Consider the following 21,443-nt stretch of genomic DNA (forward strand, 5'->3'; position numbering starts at 1 on the left):
GGCACGGAGCGGCTCAGCGTCCCCAAAAACGCACCTCCCGGCCGGGGCGTGCGGAAAGACAGGCTCGTTTGCAGCCGCAGAACAATAGAGGAATTAACGGAGATGACTGCAATTCACTGAGCCTTGCGTCTTCATCAGTGGAAAGGTCAAAGAAATTAAGGCTCTGAATTCTGGGCAGAGCTTTCAGGCTGGCTCTCTAACACGCGCAACACGAGGGAATAATTAGAAGGCATCCATCAGCTCCGTTTCCGTTAGAAAGCCCGTTTGTGTTAACGCGGTGATGAGCTGTCCTCTGCCTTGCTAGATCTGCTGGCAGATTAGGGACAATTATTTCTCCTCAAGCATTCGGGCTCCCCGAACTGGGCTCTCCTCCCTGCAGCTCGCCGACCACCCACGCCACCCCTGCCGAAAGCCACCGCAGCTCCCGGGGACGTCGAGGCCGGGGCGGAAAGGGGAAGGGCCCCTGTGCTCAAACAGCTCGGGGTGCTTTAAAAAGTCACGGGATTTCCAGGCCGAGCACAGCACCTCCCTGCTCAGAGCTGTTTGGCTCTGCTCAGAGGCTCAGCACCACGAGGAAGCATCCTGCTGAGCCGCTGGATGTTTGCAGGGGGGAACAGCAGAGGTGCAGGACACCGCAGCTCTCGGAGCGCATTTTTGATTTCCACGTGAGAGCTTGCACACCCAGAGGTTTCTCCCCGCGCGGGGCTGTTTTTAACAGGTTTTTAACAGCCCAGACCGACCTGTCCCCTCCTGGGGTGCGGCGGGCTGCCCCGGCCCTGCCTTGGGACTCGAGGCTTTCGCACGGCACCCGAGCGGCTTCCTGCGGGGTCGGTGTCGATCCTGAGCCCGCACCGATCCAGCACCTCCTGAGATGCTCCCCATTCCCCCGCACTCTGAACTTCTTTTCCAGCTCCCAACACACCGGGACCTGCAGCATTATCCTGTCCCTGCCGGTTCCTCCAGCCCTACCCAGAGCATGGAGCAGCAACAGCTCCGTGTCTGCTGGGATCCGGGGTTCCCACTGGTGCCGATTTCCACCCAGCATCCTCCCCACGCTGCGAGAGCTTCTCCTACGCCCCCTCCATCACGAACTGACTCCCTGATGCAGGAAACCTGACAACTGATGCACATTTTTTCTGTCGTAACATACTGATAGCTGGCCCTAAGGCTTCCTAACCCCACAGAGGGCTTTGGCAGATCCCTATCTGGCAGCAACACGGCTTTGGGGTTAACGGGTGCTATACAACAAGGGTGCCCTTGGAAGTTGTGAAATGTGCCTCCTCTCGCGCGTTATGAAGACACCTCCCACCGCTCGGTCAAGCTCAGCGTTGCCCTTGCCCCATATTCCCGGTTTGCATTTGTGTCCCTTTTCCCCCATTTCTTTTTTTAAACTCCACTTGAAATGTTCGTAAGTTCTGAGTTAGCTGAAGCTCCGTTACCTAGAAATGGCACCAAAAGAAAAAAAAAAAACATACAGACTTTTCTGCTCTATCCCTCTGCCTTTGGAAATAAAAATGCTTTGGCTGCCAAAGAAAAGAAAGAGTTACACCCATGTAAAGCTTTCACTTAGGAAGAATTAATACAGCCAACTGGTTTTGGGTGGACTGCCAGCTAACTACAGTACGAAAAGGAAAAAAAAAAAAAAAGAAAAGAAGAGGCCCAGGCCCTGTCCTCTCCCATCGAGACTCGCTCCGGTTTCGAGCTTCTGCTGGGTTCCTGTTCGGAGGGAAATCCTCCGGCACCTCCGTCTAGACTGCTCACCTGGTATTTTTCTGGAAGCCAGAGCTGCTGAAAATTTACACTCTCAGGAAGCTGAGATGCCAACGTGCCGGGCTACAAGCCCTTCAGAGCACACATGCGAGAACACAGACAAGCTGCATTTCAGAGACTGTAAGTATGGCAGACATGTGCCTCTGCACCACCACCCCCTGGGAAGCTCCCTGCTGCGCTATTTCCTTGCTGAGCATCACTTCAAGCACTCCCATCCACAAAACGCTTCGGCAAGTGCCCCTTCGACACAGCAAGAAGCTGCACGGGCAATTCCTAGAGCGATTTACTCCACAAACTGCTAAGAAGGACTCGAGCTCGCCCCCAGAGCCTCCCCCAGCACCAGCTCAGCAGGAGGTCTGTGCCGAAGGCCGGCGATCCTGCTGCACCCACAGCGACCCAGCACGACGCCCAGCCAGGGTGATCGGAGTTTGTTCCTCTATCACCCCCCTACAGCTTTATTACAGGCTCTGCAGATGCCTCTCCTTTAACCTTTCCGATAACCACTGGCAATAATTAATCTACGATGAGGCAGAAGGCAGAAATGAGAGGCTGATGAGAAGGGAGCGATTTCCTTTTTTCTTTGTAAACAAGTGCAGCGCAAGTGCTCACGCTCGCAGGCGGGTATTTCCACAACTGCCCGAGCAAAGCCACGTGGCGGGGGAGAAGAAACCGGGAGGGGGGGGGAAAGAAACTGCGGGGGCTTTGTCGTCCCCCTTGCCTCAACGCCGGGACGCAATGCCGAGCGCTCGGCTCACCGGCGTGCTCCAGCCCGTGCTCACACGCAAGCACAGGTCGAGAGGACCCGTTTCACACTTCTGAGGTCGACTCGCCGTGCAAAGGGGACACGGTTTTGGCACCCCGACACAGACACTCGCACTCCAACGCGGCGCCACGCTGTCCGCCAGCAGCGGGGCTTCGCTGCTCCTTCCTTCTGCTTCTCCCCGCTGCGCAGCCCTCGCTGCGGCACGGAAGGATCTCACCGACACCTTCTCATCACCCTGTGCTTTCTGCTGCCTGCCCACCTTAAATGGGATTTTACAGGATTTTTTATGGCCCTCCCCTCTGAGCAGCGCGGGGAGATGCACAGGGCTCACAGGGCAGTGGCGCACGGAGGCTCGCAAGGAGCCGGCGCCTTCCCAAATCCTCAAACGCACAAGCTCGAAGCCAGGCACAGCTGGCAAGCTTATTTTAGGCCTGAAAGCACCCCTCCAACGTTAACCGACACAGGGAATTTGTACTGCGAAGAAACAGGATTCTCTGCAGTGGACATGATCCTCTTGGGCAACACGAGCTGGATGAAACCCATTAAAATGCAGCACTTGCAATTAAAAGCATGCTGAGCGCATTTTTTCCACTTCACAATACTAACAAATTCAGCTCCCGAGTACGTTTCCTTTCGTCCCTCCCTGATTTGGAAGTCTCGAATTCTGACCAACTGTTATTGTGAGGAATTGGCCCCCGTGCGCAGCTCCTCACAAACTAGGACATCCCAAAACCGTTCCCAGCTCCCAGGCGCTGCCCTAACTCCTTATCAAACGGCTGATTACGAAGCCGGTGGAGACGATCAGTCTATGTGCTGGTGGCTCGAGCATCCCACGCTGTTGCTCAATTTTGTCCTTTTTTTTTTTTCCTAGTTTCTTTCAAAAAAAAAAAAGAAAAAAAGAAGGGCAAGCAGCTGTTCCAAGCAGACAGCTCCCGGATTTCCCTCGATGTGCGTCAGTGCTCTGATGCGTGCTCCTTCTCAATCTGGCGGCCATCCTTCAGACAGAAGGAAGTAAGACAGTGGTCATAGCTAAGCTACCGAAAATCTTGGACATAATCTGTCGAGCAAGCCAGACAGACGGCTCTCCGCGCTCGCACTTTCTAAAAATGAGCCTCCAGAAGCCACGAGGACTAGATGGAGAGGGTTGAGCCAGCCGGTCTGAAACGCAGCCAAAGCACGAGGGCACTGCCAGCGTTGCTCTGCTGGGTCATTTCGGGTGCAGGAAGGTCTTACGAGCATTTGCAGAGCCTTAAATTGGGAAATCCCAAGGGAAGCAGGATCTGTTCCGGGCCTGCTTGCTCCCACAGGGCACGGCAAGCTCCTGCTGAAGGTGATGAGAACTGATCAGACCCTGCGAGGGAAGAGTTGACCCCGTGGGATGAAAGGAGAGGAGCAGCTGCGGGTCTGCCCCGGCCCAGGGAGGAAGGCAGGCATCTCCCACCGATTTGGGGTCTGAGTGACCCCAAACGGAACTGCTGCACCCCAAGCAGGACCCCAAGAGGGCAAAAACCCATGCTTAGCAAAGATTTTCTTCTCACCGTGGAGGTTGTCCCATGCACCGCTGGGGTACTGAGAAATATGCCTGGCTGTTAAACTAAAAATGGTCTAACACATGCAAAACACACACGTCTGTTAAGCTAAAATTGGTCCCTCACACACACAGAAGAGCTTCTGCCTAGCAGCACTACACAGGGTCTAATTAAATATCACTCACGAGGCAGGAATTTTTGCCAGGGCTGCAATAGAGTATCTACGCTGCACGTGAAAACAAGATCTGTTTCCTTTCCTCGCCACCTCCTGCCTAAAAATTCAATGCAGATAACGACATCCTAAAGCTGTCCCGTTGCAGGCATGCCCAGGGACCCTGTCTCGCTTTAATCCTTCACGCACCGGATCCTGCCTGACATTCTTGCAGATCAGGATCAGAAAAATCCTTTTACCTCCCCAGTCAGCCTAAAGAGGTGCAAGTGGCCGAGGAGGACGGTCTGGAGGCGATCTGGCCAGGCAGCGACAACCCAGATGTTCCCCGTCCGATGCCTCCCTCCCACCTCCCGGCGGCATTAGTCACTCGGAAGAAACGGGAACGAAGCCACATTCAGGCTTGCCACACCGGGTTTTGTTTGCCTCGAGACCACAGGGGTGGACAGCTGCTGCACGCCTCACCCCGACGTCTGAGCGAGCTCAGCGCGGGGCTCCAGAAGCCGGGATGATGAGGGAGCTCCGGGGGGTCCATCGCCCACCCTCCTGCCTGACGTGGGGCTCCTGGCACAGCTCCGAGCCTCCCGAGCTGCAATTTGGGGATGCTGCTCCTTGCTGCACCCGCCACAAGTTTGGTTCCATCTTCCTGGCTGCCCTTCAAAGAGCTGGAGGCAGCTGGCGGATGAGCCCACGGCATCTCCCTCACCTGAGGACACAAGTCCAGCACCCTCGGCTTCTCCTTGGAGGATATCTGTGACTCGTGGCTCTCTGGTCACCTCGGTGGCCTTCTGCTAAGCCCTCTCCAGCTCGTCCATGACCCTGCTGAGCTCAGAAGATAATATTTTAAGATAATATTTTAGGTGCACCTCACCAGCGCCAAGCAGAAGGGGATACAGACTTCACTCCTGCTGGCCTGGCTGCTTGGGTAGATTAAGGAAACCAAACCCCCAAACTAAACCCTCTACTGATATCCTACGGCACGCGTTCCTCCTCTGTGATCCACGTTCCCCATTTAAAAAGAGATAACTAGGCAGATACGTGCACAAAGGCTGGGTAACACAGCCCTTCCCTGCCTGCAAGGTGTGGTTTTCAGTGCACTGCCAGGAAGCCATTAGAGATGCAAAATTACTGTGACAATATTAACACGTACGCCTTGCCCAAAGCTCTATTGTTTCCCGCTTAAGACAAACTGTAAAGGCATTAAAATGTATTTAAAGCCTAAGGATTACAAATAGTTCAATTTGGAGCGTTTTTACCTTTACACTATATGCAAATCAGCCCCTATGTAATCAGAGAAAACCAGGACGCTTTAATCCATAGCGCTTTTCTCCCCTGTAGACAGGCATTTAACCAACACAAGACAAAACACGGCACCCCCGAAAACCACTTAAACGATCAGATTTTGCAAGCGAAGCCCTGGTCTTCCTCGGAGGTCCCATTCCTTTAGGAAAAGAAAGAAAAGCAGCGCTGGAGGCCTTCTGAGAACAGCTGCTCACCTTAAGGGGGATGCAAAGAGCCACTTTTCCATACCAATGCTGAATGCGCTGGGAAAGGAGGGGTGAACCCCCAAAACTAAAATAGGAGCACTCTGCTCCAGAAATCATGGTTTTATCTGCTCAGCGCCTGACCTCAGGCTCGGGCACCGAGGGTTTGATGACCGTGAGGAGCGCCAGCGCCGCCCCGTCGAGGTGAGCCCCGCGGGACCCCTTGCCCACCCAGCCATACCCCACACCCCCCATTTTCAGCTCACTGACTTCAGCTGGCGTCCTGCAAAGGGTTGTCGAGGCAGGGATGCACACGTGAATCTGCTCTCCGACACCAGGGGAGCTCAGAGCCGGAAAGATTAAAGATTAAAGAAGGGATGGAGGTGGGGAAAGCATCTCTTTCCCCAGCAGGCTAAACGCAGTCTTTGGGGGAGGCTCAAGCCCCAGAAGGCAAAATCCCGGTGTCGGCCTTGCACCGCCGACCCCGGTGCTGCTCGGGACACGTGGCGCTGGATGCGTGCCCCCAAGGGACGTGTTGTGACTCCAAACTCACCCCCGTGCCCTCTGGACGTCACCTCTGAGGACTCCCGCGCACCGGCCCAGGCGCTGAACCGCCACGTCTCGCTGCGAGTGCTTTGTTCTCGTTTATGGCCTCTTGGACTGACAGCTGTTTAAAAGTTCTTTTTTTTTTTTTTCTCTCCTTTTTCTGTTTTTTAAAGGAAGATGCTGACGCTGCAAGTGACCACCCAGGCTTTCAAAGCACCGCAGGAGGCCAGAAAGGAAAGTCACCCATCAAGCTGCTTGTTATCCTGATGCGTCTGTACCAGAAAGGCAGTTCCCACAATCAGCCCCATTTACTGCAGGCTGTAATTTTGCCCGAATGGTAGCAACAGCTCCTTGGGTACTGCTCTAGCAACGTGTGAAAGCTTTTGAGGCAATATTTAAAATTAACCAAGGCAGGATTTGGGTCACTCTCCACGAACGGGCGATGTCCATTTGCAGACTATCAGCTTTACCAGCCTCACACGATGCTTTTTGGTGCAGAACATGCAAAAGTCGCAGCCTGGCGAGGAAAGGTCGTGCACGTAACGGTGCTGGGAAGGAACAGACCTGGAACTTGCAGCGCCGCAGCCTCCATCTCCAGACCCCCAGCCCCAAGAACAAGCGCGATTTCTCTTGGCACAAACAGGGATGGCTGAAGCTGAAGGTTTCGATCTCTTGTGAAAATCTCGGCCGCGCTAAGTCAACGACAGGGAACATATGGCTGGCAGCCACGTTATTTGTTTCAGTTTATTACGCATAGCACAATACACACAGTAACAAGTGTGTGTCGAGATGCAGCCCGTCCAATGTGCTGAAAACATTTACCGGGCCATTAGCACTGCAAGGGTTCCCTGCCCTCGCCTGACGCAGAGGTTTACCGCGCGCAACCCCCACTTGAACGCGTTGCCCAATTTGTAGCCAACAGCCCCAAGTCTCAAATATTTTACGGGCACGTCACTTGGACTCGTTCTCCTAGATGCGTGTGAGCAATTTCAACTGGCGTTGCGCTCACGCATCCAACCGGCGGCACCCTGTCGGTTGCAAAAGGGTTGCACAAAGGATTGCGTCCTCCAGTGGGGTTAGCACATGGCCAACTCCCACCCCAAAGGCGGTTGAGAAGCCTCGTTAAGTGTAACGGCACGGGGCTGGGAGGCACCTCTGGCAATCCTGCTCGGGGAGAGCCACCTGAGCAGCTCAGGACCATGCCTCCAAGGACGGAGGCTGCCCGGCCTCTCCGGACAACCTGTTCCAGCATCTGACCACCCTCGCAATAAAGATGTTTTCTCTATTATTTAAATCTTGAAGGTCTTTTCCAACCTCACTGATTCTACACACAATTTCACGTCCGTCCCTTTGGCCCGTCGCCTCTTGTCCAAGTCCCCGGGTGCCACCACCTTTCTTGGTGCCCATCACGGGACTCAGTGCAGTACATCCACGTCTCACGCTGGGGAGCCTGGCACGGGACTGAGTCCAAGTGCAGGTGCAAAAGCCCCGAGAGGACAAAGCTCAGACCAGATAAGGATAAGAACGTCGGCGTAACATTGTAATCAGTGTAATTAAGCGGACCTTGAACCGCAAGGAGCGTAATGAGGAAATACTGTAAATCAGCAGGCAGTGATAGTGCTAGCACTGCAATTCTTGCGTTCGGACTTAAAGGCAACAGCAAGGTAACCAGGAGTGGGCCAGTCAAACCAAAGCTTGACACCTCATATAAAAAACCCAACAACCTCGAGCAGCTTTAAAATTGTCCCAGTTGAGATCTGCGTTCTCTCTGCACAAAAAGACACAAACTCTCTGCTCCCAGACAAACTGTAATACTGGGGCGAGGCAGCAGCCCTTCTGCTACACCGGTCAGTAAATCCAGAGAGCAGCACAGCCGCGTTTCTTCCCAAGATATCTCAACTTGAGGGCACAGAAGATTTAAGGCACGAGCTGCTGCGACTGAGCTGCTGGGCTCCTTCAGCTGGAGCGCAGAGCACCACGCTGGCCGAGACAGGAAATCCAGGAGCAGCTATCCCAGGGGTGACATTGAGTTGCACATGTCTATTATTTGATTTCCAGCTGCATGTGTAACATAATTAAAAGGGGAAGAGGAAATCAGGTTAATTTTACCAAAATGTAATTGGGAAGGGAAGCCAAACAAGCTACCACACTCTCCTTTTCCTTTCAATGAAAGTTCCCTCTGTCAAAGCCTTAACATCTTGTAAATGCATGCCAATAAATCCTTGTAAAGCTCAAACACAGAAATTATTCCTCTGTGTCCACACAGCAAAATCGATCATTCTTCCTTCGTAGTGCTGGAAGGATTTGGGCTGAAAACTGGCAAGAACCGAATTTTCAAGCTGGGCCACTACTTCCCCCACCCCCTCATCCTGGGAGGGTCTCGGCAGCAACCTTCCGTTTCACTCAAAGGGGATTAGGGAGAAGTTCAGGAGTAGCACAGTGAAAAAAACAGAGGTATTACCTTTAATAATTACCCAGAAAGACTTTCACGGCGTTACCATAGGAATTAATCCTTACATTAATATTTAAGGCATGAACAAAGCAAGGACTCGGGAAGAAATCACGAGGGGAAAAGTGCTAACAGTTTGCCACCGCAACACACTAATGGTAATTTAAAAATCATTAAAAAAAGACAGCTAGCAACTGCCATTTAAAACCAAACAATGAAAAAAAAAGAAGGACTTTTGTACCTTTGAGACCCCTGAGGAAACTGTGTTGTCTGGAAGACAAAGCAAGCTCCAACCCAGAAGCACTTGATCCCCCAGACACCTTTTCAAGGTAACAGCAAAGCCCCCCTAGGTTTCTGCAAGTCTCCAGCACCGCCTTCACTACAGATTTTAAGAAATAAATGCCATCGATAAAGAGCACTCTCAAGTGAGCTACAGAAACGATGGGGGACCGAGGTGCTCCGAAGTTCACTTCCAAATTCGGCAGGGCTGTTCTGAGTAAAGACAAAGTTTGGCCCCGCACCAAGTCCCGACAAGCAGGGAGGCGCGGGGCCGAATTTCAAACCGGATTTTAAAGAGATTAGAAACATCAGCCTTCCGCTCTGGACCACTGCTTCACAGCACGCCTGAACGGCGCCTTCTGAACAGTAAACCTCATAAACCTCACAGTGCCACAGGAGCCGGAGCCTGGAGGGATGCTGTGCCCTCTGCAGCGATGCCGAAAGCGCCGGGGGCGCGTGCAGGAACGTCTGCGCCAGCCCTGCAGAGCCCTACGCACGTGGCTCTGCCCAGATCTCCGTTTCTTGTAGGTCTCTTTAAGCCAAGATGCAGGGAAAAGCAACTGCTTTCGGTGTAACGAAATCCTACCCAAGTGCTGTGACACGGCAACGGGTGACTGAAAATGAGAGCCACGCGAGATGCCCGGCCATCAGGAAGATGGGGGGTTTGATGCTAGAACAAGCCTCCCTCTAAAGCCCGTTATTTCAAGAGAGCTTGCAGATTTCAACACCACTCCATGCAAGAGCTGTGATCTTCAGCCTTTGTTTCCCTGCCAATTCTCCTTTTTTTTTTTTTTTCTTTTAAAGAGAACCGTGCACCAAATGCTGCGTTTCTCAACTTCGCACACTTACTCCCTGCCCCACCGGTCTGTCCCAGCTCTTCCAGGCTCCTTCTCCCATCATCTGAAACGTTTGGGAATACCTCTCCTGTGGGGGACGAGCACAGCACTCTCACAGGCAGCTCAGAAGGGGAGAATGCCCTTAAGCAGCGTTTGGATATTAAAGGCCAGGCCAGGGAGCAGCACACCTCGTTCCTTCCAGCTCCCAGCCGAAGGCGAACGCTTCCTTGTCCCTGGCATCGTCGAGGCAATCTGAATTCTGGAACCCGCACGGTGGCTGTCAGGCAGCTTGCTCGAGGAGAGAAGTAAGATTTGGGGCTCTTATGGAGATAAGAGCATTTAAATCGCTTAGTGCAGTTAATGCCAATAACCAAACGCTTCAAAACTTCACGTCACAGAATGCTGCACAGAAGTTTGGGGGAGCATGCCTGGAAAGGACGGGAAGACTAATAGCTAATAAGAGCGCTCTCCAGCTCCAATTTCCTAAAGTTGGTGCTCTGAGTACTGCTATGACAGCAAAAATAACAAGTCTCTTTTTTTTTTTGCCCTTCCCCTGTTAGCAACAGCTATAAATGTCATCAACAGTACCAGCAGGAAACCTCCACAGAGGGTAGGATGTGAAGAAATGAGACGCTTGTCTGTTTTAGAAACCATTACATTTGCCATTTCCACTGCACTCCTACAGTCGTTTCTTTCTGAGAAGTTCAGGGGCTCGAAAAATAAAAAAAAGCTATCCAAGCAGAAAGAGAAACTTGCCTCTGCAGAGGAGGAGCGACGGTCCTACCCATCCCTCCGGGTCAAGAGGCTCAGAAGCTGCAGGCTGAGCCCTCTGTCCTCTCCCAAAACCGCAAGATGATTTCACAGGAAAGACCTCGCAGCCAGAAGGCCCCTGCTCTCCAATTCCCGTGAAAAAACTCCCTGCTGTCTACGTGCCTAAGAGAATGAGCACCTCTGGGGAGAATCTGTTAGCTTCTATCTTCAGACAGGCATTTGCCCCACTGAGTTCAATCTACTGAATTTATATTTTTCCCAGAGATGCTGGACACAGTCTTTGTATTTAACCTGTAAGCCCATGTGGAACTGGAAGCCAATGGGACAGCGATTTTTACGTGTGCTTCTACAGGATATGGGGACTGAACAAATCCACTATGTACAAAAGATGTACGACTAAAACCAATTCTACCAAACACCTGGACTCAGTCACCTTGAAGGTCTTTCCTAACCTAGACGGTTCTCTGACAGCAACAGCACCTAAAAAGCCTGCGCAAGCAGCACAACAAAAAATCAGCTGCCCCAACTTCCTGACTTCCCAAGCACAAACCCTTTTGTAGAGCCGCTCGCTGCAGCGGCGTGGCGCTTCCCCTGATGGCACGATGCAGGCCTGGGCTCTGCGGAACGAGTCGGGGCATTTCAGAGCAGCACAGCAGCCCCCAGACGGACTGTAAGTGCATCAGGTGCAGGGCTGCTCCGGGAAGGAAGCGTCCTGCAGATGCCTGCGACAACCACAGCCCCTTCGTGTCGCCTACCTTCCCGCTGCGGCCGCTGCTTGTACACCGCCCTGCAGCCTGCGCTGCAACGCGCCCACAGGAGCCAGGATTTGTGAGCCTGTAATTACCCACAGTTAGAAAAAAAAAAAAACAACAAAACTCAGATCTGTCAACGGGTTGCAAAAGTTTCAGCATAATTTTAAAAGGCAGTAATGCCACTTAAAAGCGGACCACCGTGTGCTTGAGAGGCAGACTTTTACAAATACTGGAGAGCCAGATCCAACTAATACATGCCTTCGTTCAGCAGTTTAAAAAAAAAAAGGAAAAAATAAATCAGCTGAGCTGCCTCATCCTCTGCAGATTCTGGTACAGCGTCAGTTTGACAACCATTGCTTGTTGGTATAAAAAAGCAGCGCAGCAAGAGCGAGAAGCAGCTCCTCACAGCGTGCTTAATTCTCTGCAGTGCATTCACGGAAAGGAACAAACCCAGAACTGCAATAACCTCCCTGCTTTCTCCCTTCCCTGCACGTGGTGAATACGACCAAACACATTTTCTTGTGAAGGGCAGAACTTGTCAGGAGAATGTTAATGGCTTCACAGTCATCAAAAGAGCACTCAAGACTCACCTGCAGAAGTACTTGAGAAACGGTGGTCAAGAATATGAATTGCCAGCTAATATTAAAAAACCAATAGCCAAGAACGGGAGCGTTTCACGTGATTTGCGTGTGCGTGACACCTCGGCACAGCGCTTCTCCCTGCCAGTGACACGGGGACGGATCAATGCTGGAGGCTGCACTCACCTCCCCTGCAGCACGCCCGCGGGACTTCGGGAGATGTTTTATTGCTGTATCTGCTCTGGAGGGATTATCAAGTCTGCTGGCACCAAGTGCCAACCAGGGCACGCCACCTCGTAAAGCAGGCGAGCAACTTGTGCCGTGTTACATTAGGAGCTGGGGGCCGAGCCCTGGTTCCAGTGCTTCCAAAGGACGGGAACGTGCGGTTATCTAATGGAAAGTAGAGAGCTGGGTGAGTTAGGTGGCCATAAATAAATAAAGCAAGGATTTCTGCAGGAAGGCGTAACAAGAGCTGCAGTTAACGCTGGATGATAAAGCAGCAGAGGCTCCAGTAACCGAAAAGCCCAGCTGCATTAAAAGACAGAAAAGCAGAGCAAACATCTGCTGCAGGACTGTTTAAAGAGACGCTGGCTTTCAATAACTAAAACATTAAAGGCTGCTGTATTGTCCATCACGCTTTACCACCCACTTTTTAAAAGTTGAACGGTGTTTCCAAATCCATCCTCCTGATTCTAGACGCCATTCAGGAGTGTTATGGAAACCCGCCTAATTCGCCTAGACAGTTTTGACAAATCCAAGCCAGTATGTTTAAATGTTTAGCGAGGAAACATTTTTCAGGAGATGTAAGATCTTTTATTAGACCAACTGATACAAACAAGGAGCGGAGGGGCGGGGGGGGTGAAGAGACTGACAAGCTTTCGGCATCTAAGTTGCCTTTTCCAGCCTGAAGACAGGCTGTTGGCCTGAAAACCTTTCTGCTCAGACTAAATAATATCAGAAAAATTAGGAGAGTTGGCTGCTCCTCCTCCAAACCTCACTTCATTTGTATCCTCAAACTGTCAAGGCTTCACCATTGCTTTGTTAGATGACGAATACACCTTCGGAGAATGCACTGGAATGTACCAAATGGTTTGCAAGTCTTTTTTTTTTTTATACAATGAGAAAACTCAAATCTGTGCATGGGAAGCATACAGCGTCATCTCTCCCTGACCTCTGCTTCCCTGTCCCACACCGTAACCTCCATCCCGGCGTCCTGCACCAGCACCTCCTGGCCTAGAGGAGCCCCAAGCCCTAAGCTGCTCATGTAGGGGGCCGCCAAGCACCGCTCAGCTCAGCGGTGCAGAAGATGCTCGTTCCTTCAGACCCTCTCTCTGCAAGCGCTGCAGAGCTGAGATGCGCTCGAGGCTGCGAACGTCTCAGCAGGCCAGCCTGGTTTTCTAAATGAACCACTTTGGATACACTGCAAAGTCTCTTAAAGGAGGTGGATGAGCAGCCACCGGGGCCATTCGAGTTGCTGGGATCTTGCCAGCAGCAAGAGCAGCTGGTGGCTGCCTCGCAGCCTGCTGCTGCTAGCCAGGAGATAGATGCTCACGAGGTTCTTCACCAATGTCACTTTCAACGGGTAGGGATGCACGTTACAGCTCCCATCAAAGACATGCTGATACACCCTCCTGGAAAATTAATCCTAGGATTTGGTCACTTTACCCCGAGAAGCCAAATGACAGCAGTGTCAGGAGATCCCTGCCAACAGGGCACGGCTGGATAGCTCGAGCTGCGAGACGGGGAGGAGAAAAAACACCGGCAGCACTGACAGCTGGCTTCCGTGACTTCTCAGGAGGAGGAGCGGAGACCACGGCAAGCTACAGCTGAGGGACAGGGGAGGAAAGCCAGAACTGCGCCCGTCCTCGCGTCTGGTCTCACACCCATGCAGTTCTCAGAAGCGAGCCCGGTCTCCCTGCCAAGCGGCAGCTTCGGCTTCCAAGCCGGAGGCAGGCGGCTGCCCAGGGAGGCACCCGGCCCGACTGCGCGCCAGCGGGGAGGGCCGGCCCCCGCAACGGGGCGAAGCTCTCGCAGATGTGGCTCTAGGAAGTGACACCTCCGATGGCAGGCGTCCTTCGGAGGGGCTGAACTCGGGGACTCCTTACCCACAGGCACCTTTCGGGAGGACTGAACAGCAAGGGCGAAGCACAGCGGGAGCGTGTGCTGGATAAAGCCAAGCTGCACCACGACTCGTTGCTGTTAAAGGCTTGGAAGAGAACCATAAATAAAAGACTGAGATGTTTTAAACAGCAGCTTCCCTACTCCTCCCTTAAAAAGGGGAGCAAAAAGCAAGTCCAAAATGAGGACTGACCGGCTAATCCGGCACCTAAATGAGAGAGGTCAATTCTGCATTTGACTGGAATTTCGTAATTATATTAAACCATATTATTTTTTTCTCTACCCCATAATAATAATGAAAAAAAAAAACCTTAAATAGATGCCTGTGGTCTTTTGCTCTGGTATTAACAGCAGAGACAAGTGTCTCTGAAACACACACCCTGCAGGGATCTCTGTGCACATAACCTATTATGGACATTTCTATTTCCAAAGGCTTTTTTTCCCGGTAAGTGTCTGGAATAATTTGACATTTCTGTAGCATGCAACACTTTTGGGACGGATCCATATGAGTGTCCCCAGCATTTTATGAACAATCCCTTCCAAAGAGTAAAACTAAATGACAAGGCCGAGGCTCCAAAACAGGTTCTGAGCAACGATTTGCCAAAAAAAAATAAAAATAAAAATTAAAAAAAAAAATCAGAGGAAAGGCTGCTGCCCAAGGCTGACTTCATTGTCTGCGGGGAGGACCTGAGATCACGTGCTGGAGTCAGAGAAGAGCGACACCAAATACAAAAAAATAAAGGGAAAGAAAAAGAAGAACATGTCAAAAGATACGTTACTACCCCAGAGTCGGAGCCAGCTGTACAAGGAGGACTTTGCAGGAAGCAGGCAGCCTCGCCAGACAGCCGTGAGAACTTCACACTTGTCAGACAACCAACCTCAGCCCTCATCACCACCTCCAGTGCTACTCCGAGAAAGATTTGCTCAAAATCTGCAAGTTAAAGACAATTCTGTTTATAATTTATAGGCTGGGGATGGCTTAAGGCTCTCTCTTACCCCAGGTGAGAACCCATCAGGCTTGGTAACAAAGTGAATGTGGAGCAACAAAAAATAATACTAAAAAAACCCCAACCTCTCTCTGACCTCCAAAATTTACAGTACAAAAGTAAGGTGACAGGCAACGGGCAAGTACAGGCAGAGCGGAGAGCACAAGGCAAGAGATGAGGGAATAGCTCAGCATGAGAGGGCAGCGGTGTCTGCAGACCGAACACACACACACCTGGAACCGACCTGCAGAGGAAACGGGGCTCCAGATGAGCCTGACGATAAGCAGATGGCATCTGATCAAGCAAACACAGCTCCTTCCATCACGTTTTACCCTTTTATGCGGTGATCTTGCAGGCTGAATACACTGAGAACAAACTCTACCCACCACACCGCTACTTGCAAATACAGAGCCCAGATAAAGAACGAGTGATTTTCCTAAGCTTGACCCTACGGAGACATTTTTGAGCACTTGCTTTGACCGAAGCACCCACTGGAACAATTATTTGTAGCAGCGGGAGTCCAAGGGTGGAATGGGAAAAAAAGGCTCCTGTAATGAAACACACTTGGGTGTTCAGTGCTCTGCGTAGCGCATCGCCCTTCGCTGCCCCAAGCTTTGCATTTCAGCTGTGGCAGAAGTTAAGAAGAGAGGGAAGACATCACATCGCACCGCCGCGCGTTCTCGGGGAGTTCCGCACGCGGCCTGCTTAGCAATCCTGCCTTTTTTAATCACAGCTGTGCTGAAAGGTAATGTGTTTGCCCATTACGGCTTACAACTGGGAAACATTTAGGGAACGAACAGCATGTTAGCATGGCTTCGTTTCCAGCAGCTAAAAGAGGCTTCTGAGAGTCCTCCTTAATGGTGTGGACATTTGTTTCATTGCATGAGACTTCACGCTCTGGCTTAGGATTAAAGTGTCATAGGGGGATTTACTGATTTAACTGAATACTTGCTTTCTGAGAGAGAAATTCCAGTTGTCTGCTGCTCAGCTCTATCTAGCCATCAATACAAGCCAATTTCAATTTCAGGTTTTCTGAGTGCCTGGATTAAAAGAAAAAGAGGTGAAAATAAAAATCCACTTTAGCATGGAAAAAATCAGACAAAACAACAACAAAACCAAGAAACATTTTAAAAGGGGGAAAAAAAAAAGCACATGGGTTTTCCTAAAGATATTCAGAAGTCCGTCCTGCTCAGCTTTTATGACTTCCAGCTCCCCATTTACTCAAACACCCAAACTTGCTGGCCTGCCACGCAGAGCGGAGCGTTGCGGGCCTGCCTTTTGTCTGCTGCCCCAACTTGTCCGATCCTCCGGCTTGCTGCAGAATGGGAATGAGGCAGGAGCCTCGGCAGCGCAGCCTTCCCCCGCCGCCCCGGGCAGAGGAACACCCATAAAGCACAGGAAGCCGAGCTCCAACTCAATCGAGCTAATCAGATCAGCAATTATTTTCCGTAGTGTCGTCATGTTCAAGCATAAACATGCTTATCTTTGCGCTTAAGATAGAGAAGAGACGAAGCATTACCGCAATGATCCCTTTTCATGCCTGATTCTGTTGCAGGAGCTATAATCCTGGATGGAAAAAAGGCTAAGGAGTCGTTTCGTTCTGTCCTTAAAGCTCCAGCATTTTCAGAAGCCTATGGGACTGCAAGTATTTGTGATTATTATTTTTTTTGCTTTTTTACCTTTTTACAAGACAAACTAATGCCATTTATTTTAAAGGCTGCAGGCAAAGGAAGAAGGACATAATCAATTCAATACTATAAAAATACGTTCCAACCACAAAAATCATTATTAGCAACAAATTTTTAGGACACAGCTCTTTAGGGGGACACAACTTTTTAAGGGCTTGGAACCAGATGACCTTTAAGGTCCCTTCCAACCCAAGGCTTTCTATGAACTCCTAAGCTGTTCACCTTTCAAAACCGGTTTTGAGCAAAGAAAGCCTTCAGCTTAAATATTCGCTTCTCTAACAGCAGTTTAACAGATATGATGAGCTGCCAAATCCTCCCCTTATTGTACAGGAGAAACAAACCAAAACCCACTACACAACCAGACTAAGTCAGTCCTGGAACCAACACCAGTCTGTCCTCCTCAGAAATGCTTCCAGCTCTAAAAACGAGATGTTTGGTACAGATTCAGAGGCAGGAAAGCACTCCACGGAGATGTGCTCCTTACCTTCTGAAAAAGAAAAAAAAAAAGTGACATCCTGACATCCAAGCACCCACAAAACTCTCGGAAAATCCTTAACTGCTAGAGGAGTGCTCAAATCACAACAGCTTTTGCCTCTGTCGAAAGCCACATTGGTGTTGGTGTTGCTCCGGGGAGCTCCGAGAGCCTGTCCAGGTGCAGCCGGTGCTGCCCACGGGGGCACCCCCTGGCCTCACGCTGCCACCCAAGGGAGGCCAGAAAGCAGCGCCAGGTCGGGCGCCCCAACCTCAACAAAACCTTTATGGGGCCTTACTCGTCCCTGTGATTGAGCATCGGAAAGACGAACGACCTAGACGCTGTTCTTAAATCATCAGACATCAGTAGCAAAAGCAGATGTCTCTCCTCCTTCCCCACCTGCGTGCAGTTAGCCCCAGGCCACAGCTCCTTACGAAAGGACATTAACTCATCAGCTTTAAAGAGCTCCTGGCTTCACATTGCGTTGTTCAGATGTTCTCCCGCTGTCGCAGTGCCCTTTGGAGCACCGTAAAGGACGGGGCAGGTGGGAAGAGAAGGGGGAGCACAGCAAGAACGCTGAGGGAACCAGGGGTGTTTGGTCTGGGGAAGAGGAGGCTCAGGGCAGGCCTCATTGCTCTGTGCAGCTGCCTGAAAGGAAGGGGTGGGGAGCTGGGGCCGGCCTCTTCTCACAGATAACTGGTGATAGGACTGAGGGAATGGCCTCGAGCTGTGCCAGGGGAGGTTCAGGTTGGAAATGAGGAGACATTTCTTCTCAGAAAGAGCGGTCAGGCATTGGGACGGGTTGCCCAGGGAGGTGGTGGAGTCACTGTCCCTGGGGGTGTTCAAGGAAAGGTTGGGCCTGGTGCTTGGGGACATGGTTTAGGGGGTGACATTGGTGGTAGGGTGGACCAGATGATCTTGAAGATCTCTTCCAACCTCAGTGATTCTGTGATTCTATGTGTTAATGGCATCCCCACCTCCAGGGCCAGGCAGCTAAAGCCATACGTCCTCCACAACACCGCGCAGCCCCAAAGCAGATGATGTTCCTGCTGCCCCATACAGCTGGAAGGACTGGGGAAGGACCCAGCAGAGCAACAAGCTGCCCCGGTGTGTGGCAGAACCCGGGCGGATGGATGAAGGGAGCAGTAAGGGCGTTAGGAGCCAAGGGATGATCGACTCAAACGATGACAAATATTTGCAGAGCGGTAATCCAAACGAGAAGGGACAGGTTAACCGTGAAAACGAGGTGTTCCCTTCTGTTCCGAGGCAAAGACGTTATTCAGCTACAATTTATAGGGGAAAAACAGATCTTCCCAGTGAATCAGGAAGAAACGTCACTGAACGAGGGGCTGAGATGCACAAAATGTCCAGAACCAGCATTTTACAGGGCTGGCAGAGAGGAAGCCTTAGGCTCTCCCTGAAGAGTACAAGGGAGGAGAAAGGTAAAGTTTGCAGACACGACCTGAAGTCCCACCACTCTCTCCTATTACAAAACCACTCTGCTTCATTCCCTTCCGGAAATTTCAATCTTACTGCATAATTGCTTTCTCCGTTACTTTTCCCATTTATAGGTCAGAGCCCACAGCAGAGCCCAGCACTTCACCAGCGGGGTATTTCTGGCGTCCGTGCAGACAGTTAATGCCCACTACACAACTCGAGCATTTGAAATCTCAGCTTACATGATAATGTGCACAGGATACCTGCTACTGTCTTTAATTGTGTAAGCACCAAGGCAGTCAGGCGTTCAGGACGACTGTACGGACCGTAGCTGGATTTTCACTTACACCTGCCTTCCAACATCTCACGCGCTTAAAAATCGACAGTGATCATAACTGATTATTTGGCTCTGCCAAATTGCCGCCTAGACAATGGAAAAGTGACTGCAGTTCTTGGAATATCAACATTTATTGAGCAACAAGTGCAAAAATAATTAAAATTGATCAGAGGAACTGGATTATTTGCAGTTAGAGATAGTGTAACCGTAAAAAAAAAAGGGCTTTCAGAGGATAGGTGTGTGTTCAAACCGGCAGTACAATGCGGATACAAATCAGAGGTGCTTGCACTTCACGAATACTTCCTGCACCGCGGAAACAAGGTTCATTATTTGCATGTCTGAATGAACGCATGGCAAACAATGTGGAAAATCTCATCAATGTATTTACCTAGGGTTTGCAGGATTGTATTTGTCAAGTTACTGTCATCTTGGAGACTTTTATATTACATGTGCTTTTTATAAGCAACGATGTTTATTAATGTACAGAGTAACTTCAGTGGTTTTATCTACGTAAGAGTATTTTCCACAGCTGTAACTTCTCATTCCTTTTCCCCCATTTAATTTAACCTCCAAACACCAAGTCTGATATCCTAACGGTGCCACGGCAGTGCTCAGCTCTCCCCTGCTGATGGGAACAGCAGGCAGAACAGGTAACCCATAATGAAATTGCTCCTCCTACCTCTCTGAGCACTGAATTTGCTCTGTAAGTCCTTCCCAAGTCACAGTCAATGCAAGACATTATTGACGTCTACTACCAAGAGCAGATCCTATATAATTAATAAAATCAGATGTCCTGCAGCTTGTCACCCGACCCCACACACAATATTTATGATGGGCTTTGAGCATTTCCAAGGGAGATTCCCAGCTAGATAATGGAAGAGTCAGTGCTGGAGCCCAGTCCTGCAGAAGCCCAAGACACCGGGCTTTAAAGTCCTGCCAGTCTCATGTACAGAACAGCTATTTTGGATAATTACAGAAGCTGTAATAATGCCTTTGGAGTCCCATGAAGTTGAGCTCACTGCAACTCAGATGCAGTCTTGCAAGCTTTTGAAGAAGGGACTCCATTTGCTTGAATGAAATCCTGAACAAAACCATCCTTTAGACCTCACTGTTTTCTTGGGGTACTTGACAGCCACACGCAAGATGTCTAAGCCTAACTTTTAGCTGACGTAAACCAGCACAACCTTGCTACCTGATCAAGTCGCGTGCCATTTCCACCAGAGGGAAATTCAGCCTTAGGAGATGTCCTGTTCAGAAGTAACTCATCTGAAAAGCAGGGCGAGGACCCACTGGGTGCCAGCGCCCACCCACTTCGGTCTGCGGGCAGCCCTGCACGTGCTTTCTGTGCCAGTACTTGAATTTTCGGGTGTCCACTGCGAGCCCCGGGGTTTCAGCCCCGCTGCTGGCCGGTGCTTCCCGGAGCCGAGGGCTCTGCTCTCCTCGTGGGAGGGCACGCTCAGCTCTTCGAGTGGAAAAATGTGGTGAAAGCCAGCAAGAAATTACAAAGAAGGTCTGAAGCACGATAAAATACTGAGAGCTTGCTAGCTGCCATGCACCTCGGCTTTCAGTGACGTCTTTAGCACAGCCTCCACATTTTCAAGTCCCTTCTGTTAAACGGGCATGATTAATTCCCCTGCAGTTTTCCAAGCCTGCTTCTGCTTGGAAGCCAATTTAGCAATTAAATTAATCGTCAAATATTTCTTGCCAGAGAATAAAAAGGGAGTTTCACCTCGCCTGGGCAAAATGCAATTCCCAGCGGATTTGAGAAGTTAATGAGTGGAACGGTTATAAAAAAATGTAAAAAACTGGCAAATCAGACAGCCAAGAAAGAGACAGGAAGTGACAGATTTAAGAAAATACCTCTAAAGTAGAGGAAATGAGTTGTCCTTTAAGAAGAAATCATACATATAAAGCACATAAAACAGAGTATTCTTTGTAGACTTGACTGAAGAAAGAAAGAAAAAAAAATTTAAAAAAAAAAAGACACATCCTGAATAGCATTAAAAGCAAGACAGCTTCAGTGGCTAGCCTCAGCTACTGAAGATGGAAATTTGAACAATTTGAAAAGCAGTGGCCAAAACCTATCTGTAAGAGGAAAGAAAGAAAGAGAGAGGGAAAAAAGCCACTAAATGCGCCGAGAGGAGCCAGGAAAGACACACAGCCTCTCGCTACACAGAGTGCTGCTGTGCTGTACTTACTCTGTGCAGGTAAAGTACTAATGGTGATGCTCTCGAACAGCTATGAGGAACTGAAAATAATGGCAATATGCATAGGCATCCGCTGGGAGAGGGGTGCTGAGAAAAGCCGTGTGTTGGCTTCTATTTGGGTGAAGTTCTCCTCAACTTCTGCAGCGAGCTACAAACCGGAGACCCCCCTGCAGCAAGGGGGGATTACGCACAACCTGAGGAGTGTACAACAACACACGCCTGTACCAGAGGGACCACGGGCAGTTCCCAAGCTCCGACCAGCAAGAATTGAT

At 50.5% G+C, this 21,443-nt stretch overlaps 1 protein-coding gene and 2 long non-coding RNA genes across 4 annotated transcripts in view; 1 reads left to right on the forward strand and 2 right to left on the reverse strand.

Annotated features, from left to right (window-relative positions):
• Positions 1 to 21,443, reverse strand: part of CHSY1 (chondroitin sulfate synthase 1) — a 66,648-nt gene that overhangs the window by 20,253 nt on the left and 24,952 nt on the right. The window lies entirely within an intron of this gene.
• LOC308201003 lies at positions 12,646 to 17,640 on the reverse strand. Of its 2 annotated transcripts, none has more exons than XR_013955988.1 (3): positions 17,590 to 17,640; positions 14,827 to 16,070; positions 12,646 to 14,132 (listed from the first exon to the last, which is right to left on the reverse strand). It is a non-coding gene; the product is annotated as an uncharacterized lncRNA (long non-coding RNA). The 2 variants fall into 2 exon arrangements; XR_013955989.1 differs by lacking the exon at positions 17,590 to 17,640 and adding an exon at positions 17,203 to 17,337.
• Positions 17,612 to 20,007, forward strand: LOC308201004. Its single transcript, XR_013955990.1, has 3 exons — positions 17,612 to 17,734; positions 18,174 to 18,632; positions 18,762 to 20,007. It is a non-coding gene; the product is annotated as an uncharacterized lncRNA (long non-coding RNA).

The sequence above is a fragment of the Anser brachyrhynchus genome (genome assembly GCF_964034855.1).
Source record: "Anser brachyrhynchus genome assembly, chromosome: 11".
Lineage (NCBI taxonomy): Eukaryota > Metazoa > Chordata > Aves > Anseriformes > Anatidae > Anser > Anser brachyrhynchus.